The sequence below is a fragment of the Fukomys damarensis genome, unplaced genomic scaffold (assembly GCF_012274545.1).
Source record: "Fukomys damarensis isolate Sample0158 unplaced genomic scaffold, DMR_v1.0_HiC HiC_scaffold_12, whole genome shotgun sequence".
Taxonomy (NCBI): domain Eukaryota; kingdom Metazoa; phylum Chordata; class Mammalia; order Rodentia; family Bathyergidae; genus Fukomys; species Fukomys damarensis.
The window spans coordinates 19,907,450-19,930,874 of NW_022900924.1; the positions used below are offsets into that span (position 1 = coordinate 19,907,450).

Genomic DNA, 23,425 nt, shown 5'->3' on the forward strand with positions numbered 1-23,425 from the left:
TCCATCTACCCACCCATCCACTCATCCATCCATCCATCCACCTACCCACCCACCCATCTCTTTATCCACCCTCCCATCCACCTACTCATCCATGCAATTCCATACCTTGATTACTGTGCAGATTGAAACAAAACCTGTCTGATGAATGTCTGTCCATCCATCCATCCACCCACCCACCCAGAAACCTATGTATCCATCCATCCGTGCATATTCAGTGCCTTAGTTATTGTGCAAACTGAAGCAAACAATCTGATGAATATTTCCCAAATAGCACCAGAAGCTCTGTGGCAGTTGGTAGGGAGATAGGCTGTGTTTCAGATGCCCAGGGTCCTGTGGGTGAAGAGAGCTTTTGATCTGCACTCGTGGCTCTGTCTGTGTCAGCTCTGAAAGCTGCACGCATAAGTTCATGTGATGCTAGCGATTGTGTAGTTGACGCTCAGGTTGTTTCAGCCCATGCATAAGTCACTGCGTTAACCTCACAGTCTTTCTGGGAGCCAGTGTGGTGCTCTCCGAGCTGCTTTGCAGGTGCATGGATGAGCCGGGTCCCTTTCCTGGGTGGGCTGAGAGGGCCGTGGGGACCCGCAGCTGTGAGGGACCTGTGGCCCTGTCTGCAGGGGCTGGTGTATGACCTTGGCTGATCGTGGCCGTGCACGTCTCTGCACAGGGCGGCCTGTGACCTGTGATGTCAGCGCTCTCACCCAGGATGGATGCTGAGCACTGGCCCCTTGGTTCCACTCCGTTCTGCCTATTTTTCTTCTTTTGAACTCTATTCCAGTGGTTTCAATTCACCTGGCCTGGAATATTGATTTAAAAAGGAGCTACTGCAGGAGTTTTATAGCCATCCCGGGTATTTCTTTTTATTGTGGGAGAGGCACACACCGCGCTGTCTGCCCTACTGACACACTTCTCAACACGCTGCACGGTGGTGCCAGCTGCGTCTGCTGCACAGCGCTCTAGAGACTCCGCAGAGGAGCTCACGGTTGCCCCGGCCCCAGGCAGTTGCCTTCTGCTCTCCCCTTCTCTGGACGTGGCTGTCGCTCATGCCTCGTGTTTCTGCAGCGTTTGACCCACCCAGTTGTCTTATTTGCCTACGACCTTTAAAGTTAATTTTCACTTGTAGAAGGAACACAGCAGATACTCTATAAAATAAAGAGTAGAAAACAACACAGCCAGGTCAGTGTCTGTGAGGAAAGCCCCTTCCCAGGCCCGGCTGCTGCTGTATCCAGCCCACAGTGGTCTGGCATTTGGCCTCAGACAGCTCCTCAGTGATGCCCCAGCTTGGCCTCAGCTGTGGGCTGGACCCTGTGTCTGCTGCCTGGTTACTGTGCCACAGGCCCCTCAGGCCGTGCTGCAGGGCAGGTGGGGAGGCTCGGGGCTTGGGCTCTGGAGCCCACTGCCAGGTCAGATCTTCACTGCACTATGCCTGGCCTAGGGACCTTGGGCCAGCCCTTGCCTCTTTGAGCCTCAGTTTCCTGTGGGTAAAGGAAGGGTGTTGTGCTTACCTCAGAGAGCTTGAAAACTACATATTTGGAACTGGTTGCAGCCAGGGCCCCCCCACCCCATGCCAGCCACTGTCTTGAGTTTCTTGTTGGCTGCTGTTATCATCACGCCTTGACCCCCGAGAGCTGGGGAGCCGCTGTGGGCCACCCTGCCTCCTCCTGGGTCTTGCTGGGAGATGTGGATTTTTAGATATGATACTAATAACTGAGGGCATGGAAAAGATGAGGTTTACTCAGTAAAAATCGTGAGATGCTGGGAGCTTAGGAACCGGTCCTGGAGGGCTCCACGGTCAAATGTGCTGATAAATGACCAAGCCGAATCCTTAAAACCATGGCCAGAGAAGCAGCAGAAAAACCAGGAGGATCTGGCATCACACAGCCAAGAGAAGGGACAGAGTATGGGAAGGCTGGGCAGGGAGCTGGAGGGACAAGGCATGGGAAATTAGTTACTCTTTGTCTTTCGCATACAGAAGCAGTTGGGTTCTTGGTTACTTTTCACGTTGCTGAGACAAAATTCCTGACATCCAAAAGTTAAAGTAGAAAAGGTTTGTTTTAGCTCACAGTTTGTAGAGGTTTCAGTCCCTAGTCAGCTGGCTCCTCGGGAGGGGCCATGGCGAGGGGAAACAGCCCATGGCAGGGCAGACAGGAAGCAGCAGCTGCATGGAGCCTCCCTTTCCCTCTCATCCCATCCAGGCTACAGGCCAGATGGTCGGTGCCACCCACACCCAGGGTGGCCTTCCCGCTGTCCACACCCAGAACTATGCTGAACCAATCAGTAACTAATTTACGTATCACACACCCTTAATCCCAGTATTACATACATTAGATTGAGCCACCTTTGAAAAGCCCCACCCTTGAGCACATGAGGCTTTGGGGGAGATATAGACAGAAGGAATAACAACTGGTGACTTTAATAAGATCTTTAATGGACTCCTGGGGATAAAGCCAGGTTGGAGGGGCTTTCTCGCTGGTGACCTGTGAGGTTAATTCTTATAGGGGTTAAGGCCAGCTGCATGTGCTAGGGACCCCAGAGGACACTGACCTCACCGGGGCAGGGCTGCATTAAGGAGAGGCAGGAATAATGGTGTGGTGGACCCTTGATATAAGAACGTCAAGGATTTTATGATTCTTTTGTGCTTTTCCTCATGGTGACAAGGTAGCTGTTGTCATTGTCATCACATCTACATTTCACTTGGAAGGGAGGGAGGGAGGCAGGCTGGCGAGATGGGGGAAAAACAGATGCACTTGAGGCTGCTTCTCTTTGAGAAGCGCTGCAGACGTGTCCACCCACATTTTTGGGTAGTGTCCCATGGCTGGCCAGTTCTCCCAGCCAGACCGTGAGAACAGGGAACTGTGGGTTGTTGTCCTTTATCCTCTGGGAGGACCTGGTTCTAGGACCCCCCCCGGATGTCAAAATCCAAGCACGCTCCAGTCCCCTCTGTGAGTACGAAGTCCTCCATCTACTTCAAATCCCTGCTGGTTACTCACCACGTCTAACACACTGTTCTGGGAGCAGTGACAAGAGGAAGAAGTCTACGTATTTGGTACAGATGCCGAATTTGTCTGAATATTTTCAGTCCTCAGTTCTGCGGATATGAAGGGTGAATGTGCTTAACTGGGCCTATTTCCAGCTCCCTGTACCCGCAATGAGAGAACCTTGCTGGACATGGAACGGGGAATGGAGTTGGATTGGATACAACTGTGTCTGCCTGATGGAAACAGGAAGCCAATTGTGTGTGTGTGTGTGTGTGTGTGTGTGTGTGTGTGTGTGTGTGTGTGTGTTTTCAGACAGGGTCTTAATCTGTAACCCAGGCTGGCCTTGAGTGTGTGGCAATCCTCCTGCCTCAGCCTCTCAAGCACTGGGATTGCAGGTGTGCACCACCACACCCAGCAAGCCAGTGCCTTCCTACATGTTCTACTTCTGGCTGGGGAACAGGGCAGAAGGAGAGAGAGCGGGGGACCTGGGGCATCAGGGAGTCTTTCTCCCAGGTGGAGGATGGCTTGTGCATGGTTAAACGCTGAGGTGAACTGAGCCGAGGTGGTAACATTGGGCTGTTTTCCATGGCCCTGAAACCCTGCTCCATGGTCTTGTGGATTTGCAAGACTCAATTGGCGTCCCCTTGCTTTCACTGCTCATTCTAGGGCAGTGGAGAATTTGACTTAAAGACGAAGGAGTGGCTTCCTGCATCTGGAAGGAGTTCAGGTGCCTTTCTGGCTCGGGGAGCTGTTGCAGTGAATGCCGGTGGGGCAGTTCAGGGGGACAGCGCTGCTCAGAGCTCTGAGTTCTACCTGTTTTTCATTGCAACAAGTAGAGTTCTGTTTGGTGGCGATCTTGTGAGACCCCCTGTAAAAGCTAGCACAGCATTCACGGCTCTGTCAGCTCTGCTAAAAATAAAATACGGCCGCTGCCTCCGTTGTGTTTAGATCGACTGTCACATTCTGTATTTAGAAAGAAGATTCCAGAAAAAGAAACTGCTGAAACCTGAGAGGGAAGAAGAAGATGACTGGTGTAGTCTATAATTTGAAGGTTAGATATAATTTTTAATTACATTTCTTCCTGTCTGGGTGGTCTAAATCTTAAAAAAAATTTTTTTTTTGAGAGAAATTTAACATGCACGCCTCTTGTTTTTGGAGGAGTCTGCACAGACTCTTGGTCTAGCACTTCTCCCAGAGTATTATAATGAACTGAATTTGTGTCAGCCTCTTTGGTTCCCAGCCTCTTGTAGACAGGGGTTGCTGACTTGGCAGAGACTTGGTCCCTGGCTAGGACTGCAGCCTGTTAGAGCTCATGAAGTGTCCCTGGAGTCGAATTAAATTTGAAGTCGGCAGAAAACTTGCCACTTAGCTCCAGGGCCTAAGTAATGATTTTTCTCCCCGTATGGCAGTGCATTTGCACCTGCTACTTAACAGCCAGCTTGGCGGTTTCCCTTTAAGTGGCAAATCAAAGCCTTTTCGGGGCCTGTGACCTGCTGGGTTTCTCCGAAGGAGCTCTCTGCCTGTCCTCGGGGCTGGGATGTCGGGATCAATGTCAGGAGATGTTTTCCGGAGGAAAGAAGGGGAAATAAAGCTGCCCACTTGGCAGTGGTTAGGAATGCAAGCGGCGGGACTTTGTAGACAGCATTTGAAATGCTGATTGGGTCAGAAGCAGAGAGACGAGAAAAAGGAGGGCACTTTTGCAGTTTGCAGGGACCCTGGCAGGGGCCTGAGGGAACAGGACTCAGGTGCTCTTGAACCTCTGGTGCCGCACAGGGCTCTGGGCCGTGCACCCCTTCGTCCCTGTGTTTGGGAACTGCCCGCTCACTCCTGTCTCAGCGTTGGCCTCCCTCTCCCTGCCTCAGAGCTCCCCTCCCACATTTCCTTTCTTAAGAACCTCCACCCCCACCCCTGCGTGGTCCCTGCCCATCCCGGCTGGCCTGGCATGCAGCCCCCTCCTTCGCAGCCCTGTCTGTCCTGGGAGATGATGCGCTCCTTGCCTGTTCGCTTCTGCTGTCTCTTTCCCCAAAGTGAAGATGTCTCAATCAGGAGGGGCTGGGTCCCCTGAGCTTGGGACTGTGCCTGGCTCAGAGCGGGACTCAGGAGGTGGGGACCGACACACGCATCCATCCCCTTGTGAGAGCCCTGTGCTGGGTGCCTCAGGATGTGGCTGTATTGGACACAGGGCTCTGGGAGGTGATTATGTTAAAGTGGGGTTTCGAGATGGCCCTGAGACACGCGGTGTCTTTAGAAGAAGGGTCAGGACACAGATGCACTCAGCGGGTGTTCAGACGACTATTAGGGACACAGGGACAAGATGCCATCTACCAGCAGGGAGAGAGGCCCCGGAGGGGATGGTGCTGCCCACACGCTGGTCTCTGGAACTGTGAGCCGATGGGCTTGTCACGTGGTTGCTGCTCAAGAGGTGCCGGGGAGGACGGTGGGAGGACTCCAGGAGTCCCAGCCAGCCTGGCTGCATAGCAAGACCCCTCCTCGAAAAGCACATTTGTTGTTTTAGCCACATCGCCTGTGACAGTTGGCTGTGGCCACTCTAGAAAGCTGCAAGGACCTTGTAATGGAAAGCAGTAAAAGAGCCTTTAAAGCCAGCATTTGCTAATTCAGAGGTTTCTAAAACCTCCCCAGTCCTTTTCCTGGGGTTCATTGTGTTCTGACATCTGTTTGGGGCTTTGAGGAGTGTGGGGTTTTGATCTGGGAACAGCTTGACTTGTTGGGGCCACTACTGGGCAGGTGTGCAATTCACAGGGGTCTTACTTGGACTTTGGGGTTTCTCTTAGGGATTTCCCTGTGGGGTTGGAGGTCTGACAAATATCATTAGCATGGAAGGAAAGGCATCACCAAGACCTTCTTACTTTCCAGAGTCTCTCTCTGGAGGTGTATCCTTCTTGGGTCGGAGATGACTCATCCATTGAAATTCTCCTGGGCACAGGGAATCCTGTAGCCCCTCTGGATTCTCAGGGGAGCACACACTGTCTTCCTTGTTTAGATGTAGAAGGTGCTGGTTTGAACTTGTGTGATGGTTAAGTTTCACTGTAAACCTGATTGGCTTGGGAGCTGCCCGGGGAGTTAGTGAAGCACACTTCTGGGTGCGTGGGTGGGTCATGGAGATGAGGCTGGTACCCCACCCTTTCCTCTCTGGTGCTTTTGCCCAGCTCTGCCTCCCAGTTGCCGTGAACTAAGTGGCTTTGCCCCGCCACTCCCTTCCATCACGATGGTCCTGCATTTGAACCAGGCAACCATGGACTGAACCCTTCAAAATCGTGCTCCAAGTTAAACCTCTCCTCCTTCAACTGTGGGTGCTGGGTTCCAGCAATGAAAAAGCTGAGCGATACAACTAGCTAACAGCCAGTCTCTTGAGTCTGGGTGTTTCCTACCGAGGTTCAAGTCCCCCAGTGGGCTGGTGGAAGGAGGTCTCACAGGGCCCCTCAGGTTTCAGCCGAGTCTTCCTGGAGCACCTGCCTTTGCAGAGCAGGCTTTCTTAGCAGAGGTGCTTCTACTTGGCAATCCGTGCACTGATCAGTCTGCACCCTTGGTGCCTGTTGCTAATTGCAATTACGTGCTGTTAAAGAAAATGGATAGAAGGAAAAGGAGACCATGTATGGCTTGAATGAGAAATGAGAAAGAGTGGCTATTTCTAATGCTGCATACAGAAGAAGCTCAATTTTGGCAGCTCCACGCTGCAGAAAAATGCCGAGAGTTAAATCTCATTTTGTAGCAGGGCTTCATTGCACAGCTGAGATCCATAAGATCAGATATAACATTTCCATCCCTGAGCAGATTACTAAAGCCCCTAATAGGATTTTCTGACCATGAGAACCACAGTCCAAGCCACAGAAAGGTTTTATTTATTTGCCATCTGTATGTAGATTTTGCTATTACGGAAATTGTGTCAGGAATTGTACTGTAACTAGATAGCACACAATGTACTGTAATACTTGAGCTAAGGTACCAAAAAAAAAAAAAAAAAAGCCGTATCGGTGCGCGAATGTGCACACGAATAATGCCGTGCTTTGTTGCTCTGTGTGAGACTCAGCTTGGATCTAATCTGTGATCGAAGCTCATTTGAATACGCAGCCCTCAGCAATGGGGGCAAAAGGGCTGCACTTCTTAGCTCTCAGGACGCAGCACCAGTCAGCCGTTCAGTAACTCCCCAGGTGACCAGCGGGTTCATTTTATGGTTAAATGCACGTTTCTGCAGTTAATTACAGCCAGTCGTGGCTCAGAGCAGCGATTTTCAATGCTTTCTACCCTGAGGGAAAGCGACCGACTTGGGGAAATCCATCCAGAACGGGGTGTGTGCGATGGCGGCCCTGTTACGCAATGAGCGTCCTGGACCGATGCCCACGTAGCAGACAAGACCGGGTAGAAGGGTTGACGTGCCAAGGCTGTGTCTCCATGGCAACGCGACTGGAGACCAGCGGACGAGGTGGACTGGCGTTGGTGAGACGCGCACACCCTCTATTCCCGGGAGTTGTGAGCTTTGTGCAGTCGGCTTCTCTCTCAAAGTTACCCGTTTCTGGAGTGATTTCTGCCTCTGGACCCTCTGAGAGACCGCCCGAGGCCGGTCTGCGCTCGCTCTTCCGGAAGCGTCACCGGGGGAAAAGGGCCGGGGCTTTCCGGTGCCAGGCAGAGGGGGACACTGGTGACCGGCCCTGGGAGCGTGGGTCCCTTCGGCCTCCTCTTCCGCCCTGGTTCAGTCGGTCCGCCTCTGTCTGAGCCCCTAACCGCCTGCTAATCCTATCAGGGGCTTTGCTTTGTTTTAAACCAGAGCCACAGCCCAGTCTGGGAGCCCTGGCTAGAATTCAGTAACATTGCTATGTTTTTATTGTACTCTGCTCAGGTGTTTTTCTTCCTTTATGGAAAGTGAGAGTGCCTTTATTTCCCTCCCAGCGCTGACATGTGGCTTCCTCTTTAGGTAAATCCATGTAAACGCCATGAACAGATTTAAAAGGGAAAATTAAGTAAGTAATAATACAGATGGTGTCTGTCTGGGGTAAAGAAGGCAAATGGGGTGGCAGAGTGGCGGGGTGCTGAAGGCTGGGGACTCTGTCCCCCACGTGGGATGGGCGCCTGGCTCGATGGAGGTCGCTGTGTCCCCCACTCGGCGGCTGTTCCTGGTGGCGAGGGCCGTGCCGGGGGGCTGTTCTTGTCCGTCTGTCCCTCTCTGCTGTGGCCTGACATGTAGGAGTGACACTCTGGGCCGAGGAGGCTTTTGAAGGGAGTGAGTTTGTCCCCTGCCCTGGGCCAGGGGCAGCAGGATCGTCAGGGGACCCATGGAGGGAGCGTGCCCCCAGGGCCGCTCATGTGTGCCCGCCGGCCGCTGCCCATGCCCCTGCCGTTTGATAGGTAGGGGGATTCATCGGCTGTTCTCCCAAGGGTCCCGTGTACCTTAGCTTGGGTCTTAAAAGGGAGACACTTCTCAGAGCTGGCCGAGGCAGGAGGAAACCAACTTGTACACAGATTGTTATTAGTGCTTGGGCATTACGAAGCACATAAGGAGGACGCTCCTTCTGCGAAGTTCTTACAAGCACACGGTGTAGCTCAACTCTGCATCCCCCGTCCTTCCCGTCCCTTCCCCTGCCCCATCTCTCAGTCCCCTTCCGCTCCATGAAAGATCGGTCTTCCTGTTTCTTGTTGTCTGTCTTTTAGTTTGCTCTTTAATTTATTTATATTTTGGATTTCTCATATAAGAGAAACCATGTGATATTTAAACTCGCGTGTCCGGTTTATTTCACTTTAACATTATGGTCCCAAGCGACATCCATTTTCCTACAAACAGTACAAATTTATCCTCTTTCCCCATGCACTAAACTAAAATCAAAATTGGTCAAAGGCTAAATGTGAACACTGAACCTGCTGGAAGACAAAACTAGGTAAAACTCTGGAAGTCATGGGTGTAGGCAAAGACTTTCTGAACAGAACACCAATTTTGTAAGAAATAACATCAAGAATCAAAAAGTGGGGGCCAGGGATTTAGCTCAGTGGTTCCTCCACCTGCCTCACAAGTGCAAGGACCTGAGTTCGATCCCCGGTACCAAAAAAAGAAAAGGAATCAACAAGTGGGCTCATATCAAATCAAAAACCTTCTGCACAGCAAAGGAAACCATCCACAGAGTGAAGAGAACCTACAGAATGGGAAAAGTTTTGCCAGCTTCTCAGACAAGGGACTGAAATATAGAACAGGTAAAGTACTGCGTATATACTTGCTCATTTGGTGACCAAACCACTTGACGATCTAGTGTGGAAGTGTCCGCACTCAATTAGCGCCCCCCGCCGAAAAAAGACCCAGTCAAAATTGGGCAACCGAAATGGACAGCATTTCTGAGGAGAAGAAGAAGTAGGAAGGGCCATTACCTTGGAGGTTGAGGGCCAGCTGACCCAGAGTGAGATAGGGAGGAGGCTGGGAGGGTTTGGATTATGGTAACACTGGGGGCACAGGTGGAGGCAGAGAGGGGCTGGGCAGGGCTGTGTGGGGGACGGTGGCCGGCAGGTGGGCCAGGCTCAGAATGGCTAAGTCCTGTGCCCTGTGCCTCGGTCTCCCTTAATTAAGATACGGTTAATGAAATACCGTCCAAAGGGCCGCAGTGAGGCGTACGCAGATATGAATATCTCAGAACGGGGCCTGGTATGTGAAAAACCACGCTGAGAATTCCAGGTGGATCCAGGGTGATCGCAGGGGTCCTTCACGGGAGGAAGGAGGCACAAGTCCAGGGCTGGAGGAGAGGAGTCCAATCTATGCTGCTGGCTTTGGAGATGGAGTTGCACTCCACGAGCCGGGGTTCCCAGGTGGCCTCTGGGAGCTGGACAAGGGGAGGACACTGTCTGCTTCCCTCCCTGGCTCCAGAGATGATTTTTTTTTCAAATATAAATTTATTTGGATGGTGCATTGACAAGTTTGCATGTGGCAGAAGTCCCTCACGGCACAAGACTATCCAGAGGCTACACGACTGCAGGACAAGTGGTCGAGGTTATGCCTGGAGGGTAGCAAGAAAGGGGGAGTGGATTACAGGTTCAGGTAATGTCACTCAGTCGCAAGACAGAGTCTCTGTGTCAGAGATCTTCAAAGGACAGCATCAGCATTGAGTATGCTCAGCCCTGGGGATTACCTCACCTATGCATAGCACATACTGAGCATAGTTTCACAAGGTATGAAAAGCAGCTGAGCTGCAATGGCCTGAAATATGCTCATTGGGGCTATGCTTAAAACAACTGAATACATCAAAATTTGAGTTTGACACTGATGGTCTTTCCAATTAATTTGGATCAGCCTGCAACTAAAAAAAAATGTTTCAAAAAAAATCTTTAGGACTAATATGCAGTGGCTAACTTTAGCTCACTTATCTATCATACTAAATATCTGCTAATATATTCTTCTCTACAATTTTACTGTAGCTAAAAGTGTACGTAGTACATTTCAGATTCTTTCAGTCTACTGTGCATTTTCTGTGCTCTAACTCCATGTCCCCTAGGAACCCATCTTCACATCAGCATGAATCTACACATGCATTCTCTTGGACCATGTATGTTATATATGTGTGTATTCACATGTACAGCAAAAGCTTCTGTTGTTACTTCAAAGTGGCAACATGGAAATTACACAGCCAGGAGCATTTCTGTAGCTAGAGTTAAAGAATTATGAGAGCCTTATGGCCACATGCTCGTCATCTGTCTCCTACCAAATGGCAGCTTATTTCCCATGGCACTAACAAGGGACTAACATGGTGCTTGCATGCTCCTGTTCAGACCTGACTGAGCTGCACACAGGCCAGATCACTGAAAAGAAAATGAATCCCATTCTTTCCAGAAGCAGCAGTCCACAAGTCATTCAGGCACAGTGAGCGGGGGGTTATTCAACATGGCCCCAAGAAATACTCTGGCAATCTTGTGAGCCTGAGCTCTAAAGAACCACAATAAAGGCCATTCGAGGCAAAGACCAAGGCCTAAAGCAGGTGTTTCACAATGAGAAAAGTGCTGCCGTGCATCCCTGGAGATGATTTTTCATTGTGTATGATGCAAGAACATTTCTAGGTGCTGCCATTCCAGGGAGACAGGCGTGGACCTGAGTCCGGAGAGATGAAGGCTGTTTAGGTCCCAACACAACTGAAAAGGCAAAGCGTTTGAACTCTTGTTTTGCTCCTGTCTTCCTGATGGAGGACTTATCCTCGACTTGGAAAGGACAGAGGCAGTGGTAAGGGATAAAAGTGCAGGTGAGACTAGTGTCTTCATTGCCCAGGGCTGCTGGGCAGTCACATCATCATCATCATCATCATCAATCATCACAACAACAGGAGTGGAGTCTGAAGTTGGTGTGCGCACAGCTGGTTCCTTCTGGGGACTCTGCGGGACACTGCGTCTCATGTCTCTTCCAGCTGTGTCCCATGTCTGATGGCTCCTTGGCTTGAGGCTGCAAGAGCCTGGGCTCTCTGTCTTTACACAGTCTTCGTCTTCTCCCTTGCTGTCTCGTGAGTGCACTGGTCCCTGGGTTTAGGGCCCCATCCGAGGCACAGCAATTGGAGTGGAGCACATGCTGGTGCCTTGTTCTCACCTGAGAGCCACGAGCTCCTCTTCCTCTGCCCTGTCTGCCCTGGAGAGACTCCCAGGTCCCTGCCACAGATGACTCCATGGGTGGCACTGGCAGAAGACTGGAGGGCAGAGGATGGGGACAGCCAGGGTGTTCCTCACCCCTGTGCAGCTGCTGCACCCGTCCTGCCTGATGAGCTCTCTGCGGTTCGGCCACTCTGCATACAGCCCTGCTTGCTGGCTCTGAGAACATTAATGAACTTCCTCCTGCCCTCTGGCCTTGGCTTTCTGGCAGCTTCCTGGTGTGCCAGTTGGAATCAGGCATCTTCTCAGAGGCACACAGCAGCGTAGCTCCTTCCCTGGAGGAAATGTCCTCCATGTTAGAAGCTCGGAGTTGATTCTGTTCTCCTGCTCAGACTCTTAAGGGTTCCAGAGACACAGCTGAGCAAGGAGCCCCTGGTGTTGTGTGTGGCCACTGTGTGCACTGGTATGGAAGACTGGGGCTTCCAGAACCCCATCCTGGCTTGAGAAGTGGCAAGCAGGTGCTCCTCAGAGCCTTTTGGTAGAGATGGTGGTGTTTTCCACAGCCCCGTGCTTTTGACAACTGCAGATAAATGCAGTTCTCTTGTAGCAGCTTGATTCTCCCTTCAGATGGCATTTTTCTCTTTTATCTGAGCTTGCTCTCATCTCACCGAGTGGGACAATGAGACCACCTGTGTGGGAGAAAATCATCTGTCAGATTTGTAGTGTGAAGCCCCTGGGGGAGCAGCTGCGGGGCTGTGGTGCTGTAGTGGAGGGAGAGCTGGCTGCACAGGCCACTGATGGCTCTCGTGTTACCGAAATTGATGCTTCCTGGAGCTCTGTCTCTCACGGACCACCCGTGTGATTGCTGCCCACACCTACACCCCACCCAGACTCTCCTCCACTGCTCGTTTCATTTCAATGGATACACATTTTTAGCCAATGAATTTATCTTGAAATTATACACTACACTCTAAGGAGAAAAATCAATCTCTCAACTTTCTAGTTGTATTTTTTCCCTGGCACGCACTGAAAGAAATGTGTGGCACTGGGGCTGTAGTTCCATAGTGGAGCATTTGACTAGCCTGTGCCAGGCCCTGGGTTCAGTCCCCAGCTTTGCAAAAGGAAATAAATTAGTGAAATAAATGTGTAGCCATTGCAGTAATGGGTTTGTCAGTGCTACGGCTGTGTCTAGCTGTCCCTCCAAGGCCTCATGCAGTCAGTCATAGGTGGGGCTTTTTCCCAGGTGGATGAATAGTGTGACTTAGTGCAGTGCCAGGATTAATGGTGCTAAGATTAGAAGTGTAATGCTGGGATTAAGGGTGAATGATTACTAAATCAGTCCACTGATTGTCTTGGCACTGCTAATCCTGGTAGCCTGGATGGCACATCAAATGGGCAGAAAAAAGCCACTAAGGCCCTTGCTTGCTTTACTGTCTTCTACCAGCCAAGCACTGTTTCTCCTTTGTGATGCTACCCTGCCTTGGAGCCAGCTGCCTATGGATTGAAACCTCTACACACTGTGAGCTAAATAGAGCTTTTCTTCCTTAACTTTGGGCATCAAGTATTTTGTCTCAGCAATGAGAACAGTAACTAAGACAATTTGGTACCAGGAGTGGGGTAGTGCCAAGGCTTTCAGTTGATTCAGCTCATTGTAGAACTCTTAACCTCAGCAAATGAACTGTGAGCATTTCTCCCTTCCATCAATACTGTTTCTTCTGCAAGTTCACATCACTAACACTGCCGCTCAGTTAGTATTTCAATTTAAGTCAGCTTATATTTTTTTACTGAAGCAAATTCATCAAAACCAGACTTCATTGCTTTTTTTTTTTTTTTTCAGTACTGGTGATCAAAGTCAGCAGACTTCACTGCTTTTGAAAATGGAAACTAGTATTACTTACAGTGAATAAAAGGCAACTGTTAAATATATGCACAATAAATAAACTACACAAAAGCCAGCCAGTGTTGTTTATATTCAGGCTTGGCAGGTGAAGGCTCTACAGTGCCTAGGTTTTGAGGCTCATTAATTCTTTTAGTTCAAAGGGGAAATTTGCAAGTGTCAGAGAAGTTAAAGTCAGTAGCATTCAGTTGCACTTTTCCATCTGATTTAATCAAATTATTGAAAAAGATTAGAAACTCTTTCTCTCTTACTTGATACTATTTAGTATTATATCCTTGCATAGCACCTCAGATTTTCTTCTGTGCCCCAGGTTATCTTTCCCACATTTTAAAGGCACTGCTTTCTCCCACTGAAGCCATTTTCCCTTACTTAAAATTTTTTTCAAATTTTATTTTAATCGATTTCTATAATTATATATGTTTATTAAGTACAATGGGATGTTTTGATATGTGTTTACAATATGGAATGATTAAATCAGGCTCATTAGCCTAATTAACAAATCTATCACCTCACATACTTTCATATTTGTTCTGTGTGGTGAAAACATCTAAAATCTGTTTAGTAATTTTTTTTAGTAATCTTGAAATGTGCATTATTGCATTTCCATTTATTATAGGCACAGTTCTGTGCAGTAGACCAGTGGGAGCTTCCCCTCTTGTCTGGTGAAACTGTTTGCATTGACCTGTGTCTCCCCTGCCCCACATGTCCTTCCCTGGGCCCTGGAAACTGCCACTCAGCTCTCAGCTGTGTGAGCTGAACCATTTTAGGTGCCATGTGTGACAGATCCCACGGTATTTGTCTCTGACTGTAACTTATTTCTTCTTTTTAAATTTTATTTTCAGTTAAAAAAAAAGTCTCTGTTTCTTCTTGACAACATCAGATGGGTTGAGATACTGCATGTGGAGTCATGATTCGGGGAGGAGGGGACCTGCCCCTGTCTTTCACTTGCTTGGTCTTGGCCTGGGGCTGCAGCAGGACCTCACTTACTGTTTGTTTCATGTCATGTCCAGGACAGGACATGGGTGTGCTATGTGGAGGCACCTTGGAACTCTTTGCTGCAGCTGATGCATGATGTATCTTGGACTTTCTGGCCAGGGAGGCTTTTTATCCATATGAAATCCAGAATGTTTTAGGTCACAGGAGAACAGGTGCTGGTAAAGTTTGTGTTGGATCCTTTGTTGAGCTTGGATTTCCCAGGGAAAGATGGCTTTATTACTGTGACTTTCCAGTTCTTTATAATGGAATTGGCCACTGAAAGTAGGGCCAATTGATCTCAATGTAGTTCTAATAAATGGCAAGGCCATAATATATATATATATATGGATCATATATATATATATATATATATTGATATGAGGGGTCGAACTCAGGACCTTGTGCTTGCAAGGCAGGTGGCAGCACCACTAAGCTAAATCTTCGGCCCCATAACATCATTTTTTATTTTTGAGACAGTGTCTCATTATGTAGTTGAAGCTGACCTGGAACTCACTATGTAGCCCAGGCTTGTTTTGAACTCATAGAGATCTTCCTGCCTCAGCTTTCTGAGTGTTGGGATTATAGGCATGTGCCACCATGCCCAACATATCATATTTTTAATTTAAACCCTGAGAGGAAGATCAGTATCATATACTGTTGCATTTTTGGGAGATTCATTAACTTATTTTAATAAAGTTGTGAATATTTTGCTTTTTCAGGCATTGCTTTGGAAAAAGATGTGGTTCTCTGATCTCAAGAAACTTGTATGCTGTTAGATTCGTGGTGCATTCATTGGTGTCTTGGGGGTTTACAGTGCTTTTATTTTCTGAACCAGATGGGTGCTGACATATTTGTTAATTCTGAGCGGATCAAGGGTCCAGATGAACCCATAGTGGGAAGAAAGTTAGGCCAGGTGGCTGTTAAGGAGGAAGAAGCCAGGCCAAAGATGGTCTGGATTTGGGGCAACACTGGGGCCATTGTGTTTTGAATCAGGAAGTGGCATATGGAGAGGGTGTTGCAGCAATGTCAGCGAATGAAAGGATGCCCAGCACACATGTAAAAATGAGCAGATTCTTCTTGCACCAAGGAGTGATCTGGCTAAGGTCAGCTGTGTTTGAAATCAGTGGAAAGCAATGACCCATGGTTTCTTTGGCTTTTGTTCCTTCTGTATCTTCAGTGGCTGTTTCAGAAGTGATGGGCTACACTTGAGGGGTCTGAGGTACAAGGCAGACGTCATTTCAGAAGGGCAGTCTGAAGACTCCTGGTGTGGGTGTCCAGAGAGAGGTGTCTTCTCTCCAAACAATGTGCCCTGCCTTTCTCCCAACATGGGGAAGTCACTCTTCACAGGAGGGTTAGGGAATTTGTTTTCTTCTCTGCTGTTTATCACATACTTGATCCAGGAGGCTGCTGCTGGAAGCAATCCCTGGCCTCTTCCAAACCAGAGAAGGAGCTCTCAGCAGCTGCATGTCACGTTGTACCTAGGCTGCGGCTCCTTCTGTCCTGCAGGGGCAGAAGGTCTGACGCTCTGGAGCTCCTCAGTGGGAGGCCTCTCCCACGGGCTTCTGTTCCCTCATCATCCTGACAACTCTCCCCCAGGACAGCACTCTCCAGGCACACAACCTCCAAAGGCTAGCTTGACACAGACACTTTAATCATTGGCAGTGAGGAACACATGTGTACACACACACACACACACACACACACACACACACACACACACGGTTCTATAGTAAGCCCGTTTGTTTGTTTGTTTGTTTGTTTATTTATTTGAGACGGTCTCACTGTGTAGTTGAGACTGACCTGGAGCTCACTATGTAGCCCAGGCTGGTCTCAAACTCGCAGCGATCCTCCTGCCTCAGCCTCCCGAGTGTTGGGATTACAGGCATGCGCCACCATGCCTGTCCTTGTAAGCCTGTTTTATTCCTGCTGTGAAAAATGACCCAGTGCATCTCTTACAGTTGAAAGGAGCAAGAGTAACACAGTTAGTTACCGCTGCATATCAAGTCACCCCAGAATTTAGCAACCCAAGAATTATGTTTGTTATGGCTTGTGTTTAGTTCTCCCCCCAAAGCCTCATAGGTGGGGCTTTTTTAGAGGTGGCTGAATCTAGAGTGTGTGATTTATTCATGGTGCAGTGCTAGGATTAAGCGTGTGTGATTACTAAATCAGTCCATTGTGGCCCCGCCCTATAAGATGAGAGACAGAAAAAGGCTTCTCTTGTCTCTTGCTTGCTTTCCTGCCTTCTGTCTGCCATGGACTGTTTCTCCTCTGACGGACTGAAACCTCTGCAAACTGTGAGCCAGATAGACCTTTCCCCCTTTAACTCTGAGTGTTGGGTATTTTGTCTCAGCAATGAGAGAGAAGTAACTAAGACAACATTTATCCGCTTCAAGTCTCAGCATCCAGGGCTTGTGAAGATTTGCTGTGTGGTTCTGGCTGGGGTCGCCCATGGGGGCAGCACCTCAGATTGGGGTGTTAGATTACCACAGTCTACCTGCTTGGCCACTCACCTGTATTGCACCTGCCCTGTCCCTGGAGACCCTCTGTTTCCTCCCAGAGGTCTGAGTGAGGGGTCACAGGTCGCCCTCTGGGCCTCCTTGTCCCAAGCCAGGTGAGGAAGCAGCAGAGCCCACGCCCTGCTCCCCCCAGCCGGAGGGGCCACGGAAGCCACTGTGAGGGCGTCTCAGGGACAGCGTGAATGGGTGGATGCTCTGTTTACTTTCTCCTCCCTCCTCAGCTGGGTCAATTTGCAGAACCCCAGAGCCAGCCTGTGCCCCCTGTCCCCACCGGAGAGCAGGAGACTGCAGGAAGGGTCTCTTCCACATTAAAAAACCCAGCCTGGCCAGATAGGGCCCAGAGCGCAAATGAATTTGACTCATATTTGCTGGATGTGACCTGGAGGTAAAGGAAACGTTTCCCACATTTGTGGGCTGAGAGACAAACCTGTTGCCTGCTGCTTGCTGTGACAGACACCTGAGCTGAATCAACTCAGAGAATTTTTAATGCAGCTCATGGTATTGGAGACCAGGTGTGTCGGGGCGAGGCGAGCGGCAGCTCTGAGCTGTTCCCTTATGGGCAGGGACAAAGGAGCGGAAGAACAGGCCGGGTCCCCTTGTGCTCTTCCAGGCCACGCCCCCGGGCCCTGCAGCCCCCCTGGGCCCTGCCTCTTGGAGGTCTGACCGCCTCTCAGGGGGTCCAAGCTGGGGCCAGGGCTTTACCCCATATGCACTGGGGGTGATTCAGGATCCAGACCAGAGCAGAAGGAGGCTAAGATAAGTGACAGAATTGAGTGAGCACTGTGCGGAGAGCTTGTGTAGAGGTGCAAAGAGACTAAAACAAGCAGCGGGAGGTTATACGGAGAAAGGGGCAAAACTTGACCAAGAGCCCAGACCTTAGCTGCCTTTTGGGAACCTTTGGGAGGGCCCTCGGGGCAGGTTGGCGCACCCCGCCTGGGCGTCAGCCAAGGGGACGCAAAGTGCACCTGGCCACAGCTGGCCTGGCCTTGGCGGGGAGGAGCCGTGGCTGGGGCTCCAGGACCCCAGACCCGCGGCGGCCCTGCGTCTGCACATGCCTGTGACTGGGGCTGTGGGTCCTTCTTCTGTAGCAGCGGCACATCGTTCTGTGAGGGACAGAGGGGATAACACAAGAGAAAGTCCTTGCCAGTGCACGGTAGTGGCGCCTCCTGGCGCCCTTAATGCTGGTCCCACAGAGGGGTCTGGCTGGCAGGCCAGACTTGGTCCTGGCGACCCCGAAGTCAGCTGACAGTTCCTCTGCTACCCAGCCTGCCTCGGGTGCAAATTTGTGCCGCGGGTCCGGCACCAGCGTGGACCACGGGGCCTGCAGGGACAGAGCGGGGAGGCCCACACACATTCAGAACACACATCGGTAATTATTTCATGCTAGCTGCGATAAGTGCTGAGAAGAAAAATAGAGCTGCAATGAGAGAAGCGGCTCACCTGGTCTGGGGAGGCTTCCTCGAGTGCGATGGAGGAACAGATGGACAGACGGAACGACCCAGATGGAGGGGAGTCGGGGAGATCTGAGGCGCAGCGGATAGGACAGCACAGGGTGGGACAGGCGAGTGGAGGCGGGAGACAGGCAGCACCACTGCAGGGTGGGAGGCGGGGCCTTTGTCTGTGGTGGGCACTGCAGGGAGGGGCTGGCCAGCCCGAGGAGCAGGGGCTGGGCGCTGAATGGCAGAGCCGCAGGCGGGGAATGGGGACCCCACTGGTGCCGGGTCCCCAGAGAGATGAGCCAGAAGTGGGGGTGCTCATGGCCACCCCTCCGTCCTCAGCATCATCCTGTCCCCTGTCTGGGACACAGGGAGGGGCCGGATGGTGAGAAAAGAGGCCGCTGGGCCTGGAGCGTGGCAGTGACCGCGTAGGGTCCTGAGCAGACCCCACCCCACCTAGCGGCCTGGGGACTCATTGAGGGACACTGAGGGACTCTGGTGTGACAGCCTCCAGGCTTATGGCTCTTTTCAGGGGGGACAAAGGGAAGCAGGGTGGTTCTGCTTTTGTTTCCAGGTGGGGGATCTGGCACATTCAGTTTGCACGTCTGGCCGGGCAAACATCGTTTCCTTTTCCCTCAGTCTTCAAAGAGGTGACTTCCGGTGTTTCCTGCCCACGACTCTGGGGATTGGAAGGAAGTCCTGTGTTACAAACATAACTACGGCAGGTGGCACTGTGTGAGTGTGTGTGTGTGTGTGTGTGTGTGTGTGTGTGTGTGGTGTGCACACATCTGTGTTCCTGGGCAGCTGTGTGTTTCTGGGTCCTGCCTGTCTTCGTGGTCAGGAAAGCCATCCCTCAGGATGAGCTGAGCATCTGAGAAGGAGGGGAAAGGGTAGAGATTCACAGGGGGCTCACAGACGCTTGGAGGTGCCATGAAGAGATGATTCTTTATTAGATGTCGGAGAGTTTCTATCACCAGATGTTCTACAAATAGCAGGTTTGACAGAAAAATACACTTAATTCCATCAAAGGTCAGGCTATTCTTAAGTTATGAATTGGATTTTCATACCTTCGCTTTGTTTATTAATATTTATTACCAAGTGATGGATGTGGTGGGGAGAGGGTGCTGTCTCCACAGATCCCTTATATTTAATATTTGTTCTCTGTACTTGCAAGGTTGGCCGAGATAGTGAAGATTCTCTCACCATCTGTTCTCGCCTTTGAATTACAGGGGTTAAACTTCCTGTGTGTATCTTCTGTGAATGTTGTGAGTATTTTTACCTGGTTTTCTGTGTAGTAGAAATGTCAGGGCCTGACTGCTTTTGTCAGGGAACTTTCAACTGAAAAGAAAAGAAACCCAATTCAAGGTGGCTTAAGGGAATTACCGGTTCATATAATTGAAAAGTTCAAGGATAGATTCAGGTCTGGCTGGATCAAGATGATCAACACACGTAGCCGAAAGCAATCTTTTCCCACCTGTTGCCTCTTTGTTCCCGTTGCTTTCATTCTCGGGCAGGGGCTGGATGCATGTGTGCCTGTTGCTTTGCAGAAACAGACATGGCGTTGTCGATGGTCTGACAAGTGCGGGTCCCATTTCTTTTTGCGGGGGTGGCTCCAGGGATTGAACTCAGGACCTTGCGCTTGCCAGGCAGGTGCGGTACCACTGAGCTAAATCCTTGGCTCAGGGTCCCATTTCCATGGTAAGCCCTGTGGCCAGCTGATGGGGAATTCTGATTGGCTTAGTTTGATCACATGATTTATCCTTGGGCCAGTCACAGTCCAGGGGAACACAGCTCGGATTGACCACACATCCCTGGATCCTTGAAGCTGGGACTAGAATCAGTCTAGGCTCAGCCACTGGGCTGGCTCCCAGGGTGATGTGGAGAATGGATGTGTCTCCCTGGTCTGTGGGTGAGGCGACTGAGGCTGGGGTGACCCTCACAGTGGCCTCCCTTTGGTTCTCAGCCTGTCTCACAAGCGGCATGAGTCTTGGGACATCAGCACGAGGCCGGCTGGCTGGAGGAGACCTGACAATCCTGTCACCCGCTGCCCCAGGGCACAGTGTGCAGTGCTGATCCTACGCCTGGCTCCGGACACTCGGTGTGCAGTCTCCACTTAGCCCTAGCAGTGACGCTGGGAGCCCGGTGTGGTCGTTTGTGCTCCTCCTGTCACAAACGGGGAAACTGAGGCACCGGCTGGTGAAGCTGCAGTCCCAGGCTTGCACAGCCAGAGCCCGGGTCTTGAGCCAGGCGTGCAGCGCAGCATGTTTCTCCGGCACAGAAAGGCTTCGCTCCTGCTCTGCAGTAGATGGCTTGGCAAACAGACCCTCAGTCGCACAGCCAGGTGCCAGGCATTTGGAATCCCCGCGGCCTCAGGCTCTGCTTTCCAAGTCAGCACTTTTTTGGCTTTTAATTATTCTGCCCTTCCTAGTTCCCCATTCCCACAAAGCAGTATTACCTATAATTGAGTGGTGAGAGCTCTTTATTGATCCAGGAGAAAATATCTATCTCCTTGCTTCCTGCCAAGCGTCGGCCACAGGGTGTGTGTGTGTGTGTGTGTGTGTGTGTGTGTGCCTGCACTGGTGTGCGAGTGTCTTGGAGTGAAGAAGGCCAGAAGCCATGACACAGAGGCCGCGCTCGTGCCCGTTTTGGGGTGCCCTGCGGGAGGGTGGGTGCTCGTGTCAGCAGCCAGGCCTTAGGAAGGCGAGGTGGCCGCACAGCCATGCCTGGGTGCAGCTCCTTCCGAAGGATGCAGAGTCGCGACTCCAGGGCCCGCACACCCACCTTGCCCCTGGCTGTTTGGGCGACGTCTCTCAGTGGACATCTCTGCCCTCCAAGTTCCATATTTGCGAAGTTCCCAGGGACAGATGGCGCCTCAGGCATGGCCTCTGCACCCTGCTGGTGTTTCTTAGTCTCCTCCTGTTTGCGGGGCAGGGTTCTCAGCAGCAGAGCTAAAGCAGGAGGAAAACACATGAGTCCTTGTTGCCCTGGTGTTTTGGTCCCGAGGGGAGCGTGTGGATGTCTGGGGCTAAGGAGAAAGAAGCAGGGAACTGGGGTAGAAAGAGGGGGCATCTCAGCTCCAGGATCCACAGTGCGGCGGACTGCGGCATCCTGGGGGCAGCAGACACAGGACCCCTGAAACTTGGGTCAGAAGCTGGGCATGCGCATGGGTTCTTTGGAGATGGAGGGACAGGGGGTGGCAGGGGGCGGAGTGGGGTGTGACTGCGGAGCTCCACACAGTGCTGCAGGAGCTGTGTGGGGACCCTGACCCGGGCCAGGCAGGAGAGGTCCGAAGAGAGAACCGCAAGAGTGAAGGTCGGGAGGCAGAGAGCAGTGTGCTGTTTTGTTGGTTTTTGTTTCTGTTTTCAGAGCTGGTGGTTGAACGGGGCATTGGCACTGAGCCACATGCACAGCCCTTTGTTAATACTATTTTTTATTTTGAGTCAGCGTTTCACTAAGTTGCTCAGGCTGGACTTGAACCTGTGGTCCTCCTGCCTCAGCCTCCCAGAGTCTTGGGATGATCGGCCTGAGCCATCATACGCGGCCGGAATGTGTTGTAGGAAAGCAGTGTTTCGCTCCTCACTTCTCTGGACCGTATCCATACTCGTGGAATGTACTTTTTCATGAACATTGCTATTCTAAGGTGCTGTGTCGGGGGTGATGGGGAGTTTTCTTCAACATGGGAATACTTAGCTAATTAGAATTAACCCACTGAAAACACAAGAAACGCGACGAAAGAGGAAGAAGGAAGTTTGAATGGGAACTTCTCCCTCGAGCGATGAAGTCAGGATGATGCCGGCCAGTTTACGAGATGCTGCGTGGAGGAAAGTCCAAGTTCAGAGGCCCCCTCCGCGGTGAGCGGGACAGAGACGGTCAGTCTCGTGTTGGCTGTTTTCCCCCAGTTCTGGTCCAGTGCACGCCCCTAACTTCTGTCCCACACTACAGATCACGGGGAGGGCACCTCAGGAAGCCTTGACTCGGCCCTCGCTGCCACCCTGAGATCCATGTTCCATGCGATTTTCTCGTCTACACTCAGCAACTGCCAGGAACATCTTTGTGACTGACTCGAGACCCTCACTGTATTGTTTGCAAATAGCGTTTTTTAATACCCTAAGTTTGTAATACATAATAAATGTACTCATTCCCTGCAGGGAATCGGAGCATAGACACTGTATCTTCATCCTTTCTACTTCCTCTTCCCCTTTCCTCACCCTCAGACCCCTTTCCCAACGCCTCAAAGTCTATCTCTGTGTCCTGTCATCTACCAGGTGCGAACGTATGTGTGTATGTCTTTATTTTAGGCAGGGTCTAGCTATGCAGTTCAGGCTGGCCTTGAACTCACAGCAATCCTCCTGCCTCAGCCTCCTGAGTGCTGGGATTACAGGTGTGTGCCAGTGGGCCCAGCTATTTTGTTCTTTAAATTATTTATACTTTCGGTTTCTCATGTAAGAGAAGCTGCAATATGAAACCTGCACCTGACTTACTCGGCGGAACTTCACTTAACTTTATAGTTTCAGGGTTTCTATTTTCCTGCAAATACCTGGAGTTCACTCTTTATGGCAGAGTAGTACTCCACTGTATATAATGCCATGTTTTCTTTTTTGTTTTTCAGCTTTAATTGAGTTTATTGGTACATTTTAGGGATACAGTACAGTTACATTCATTGTTGGGATCTTGCACCTCTACATGACAAGTCTTGATTCTCATTTTTTCCCTTTACCTCTGCCCTCCCTTCACCCCCTCCTCCCCTCCCCATCTACAAACACTTTATTTTCATTGTTTCATTCTCTCACATTTTTTTCTTTTCCCTTTTTACTCTTCCCCTACCCATCCCACCTTCCCTACACCTTTAGCTCCTTTCTTCCCATTTCTAAATGTCAGTAATCTTATTAGAATCTTATGCATTGTTGCAGATTATTTAAACCAGGGAAACTATTCGATATTTACATATGTGTGACTTATTTATTTCACTTAGGAGTATATCTTCAATATGTATCCATTTTCCTATGAATGAATCTATTTTCTCATTCTTTATGGCTGAGTAATATTCCATTTTATAGAAAAACCACA

At 50.5% G+C, this 23,425-nt stretch overlaps 1 protein-coding gene and 1 long non-coding RNA gene across 2 annotated transcripts in view; both read left to right on the forward strand.

The window, feature by feature from the left end:
• The window catches only part of LOC104848381 (transmembrane protein 132B), a 267,981-nt gene that overhangs the window by 80,301 nt on the left and 164,255 nt on the right, over window positions 1-23,425 (forward strand). The gene's annotated exons all lie outside the window — the stretch shown is intronic.
• On the forward strand, window positions 7,129-13,449 carry LOC104848379. The gene is made up of 3 exons (XR_776388.1): window positions 7,129-7,430; window positions 7,906-7,951; window positions 13,372-13,449. It is a non-coding gene; the product is annotated as an uncharacterized LOC104848379 (long non-coding RNA).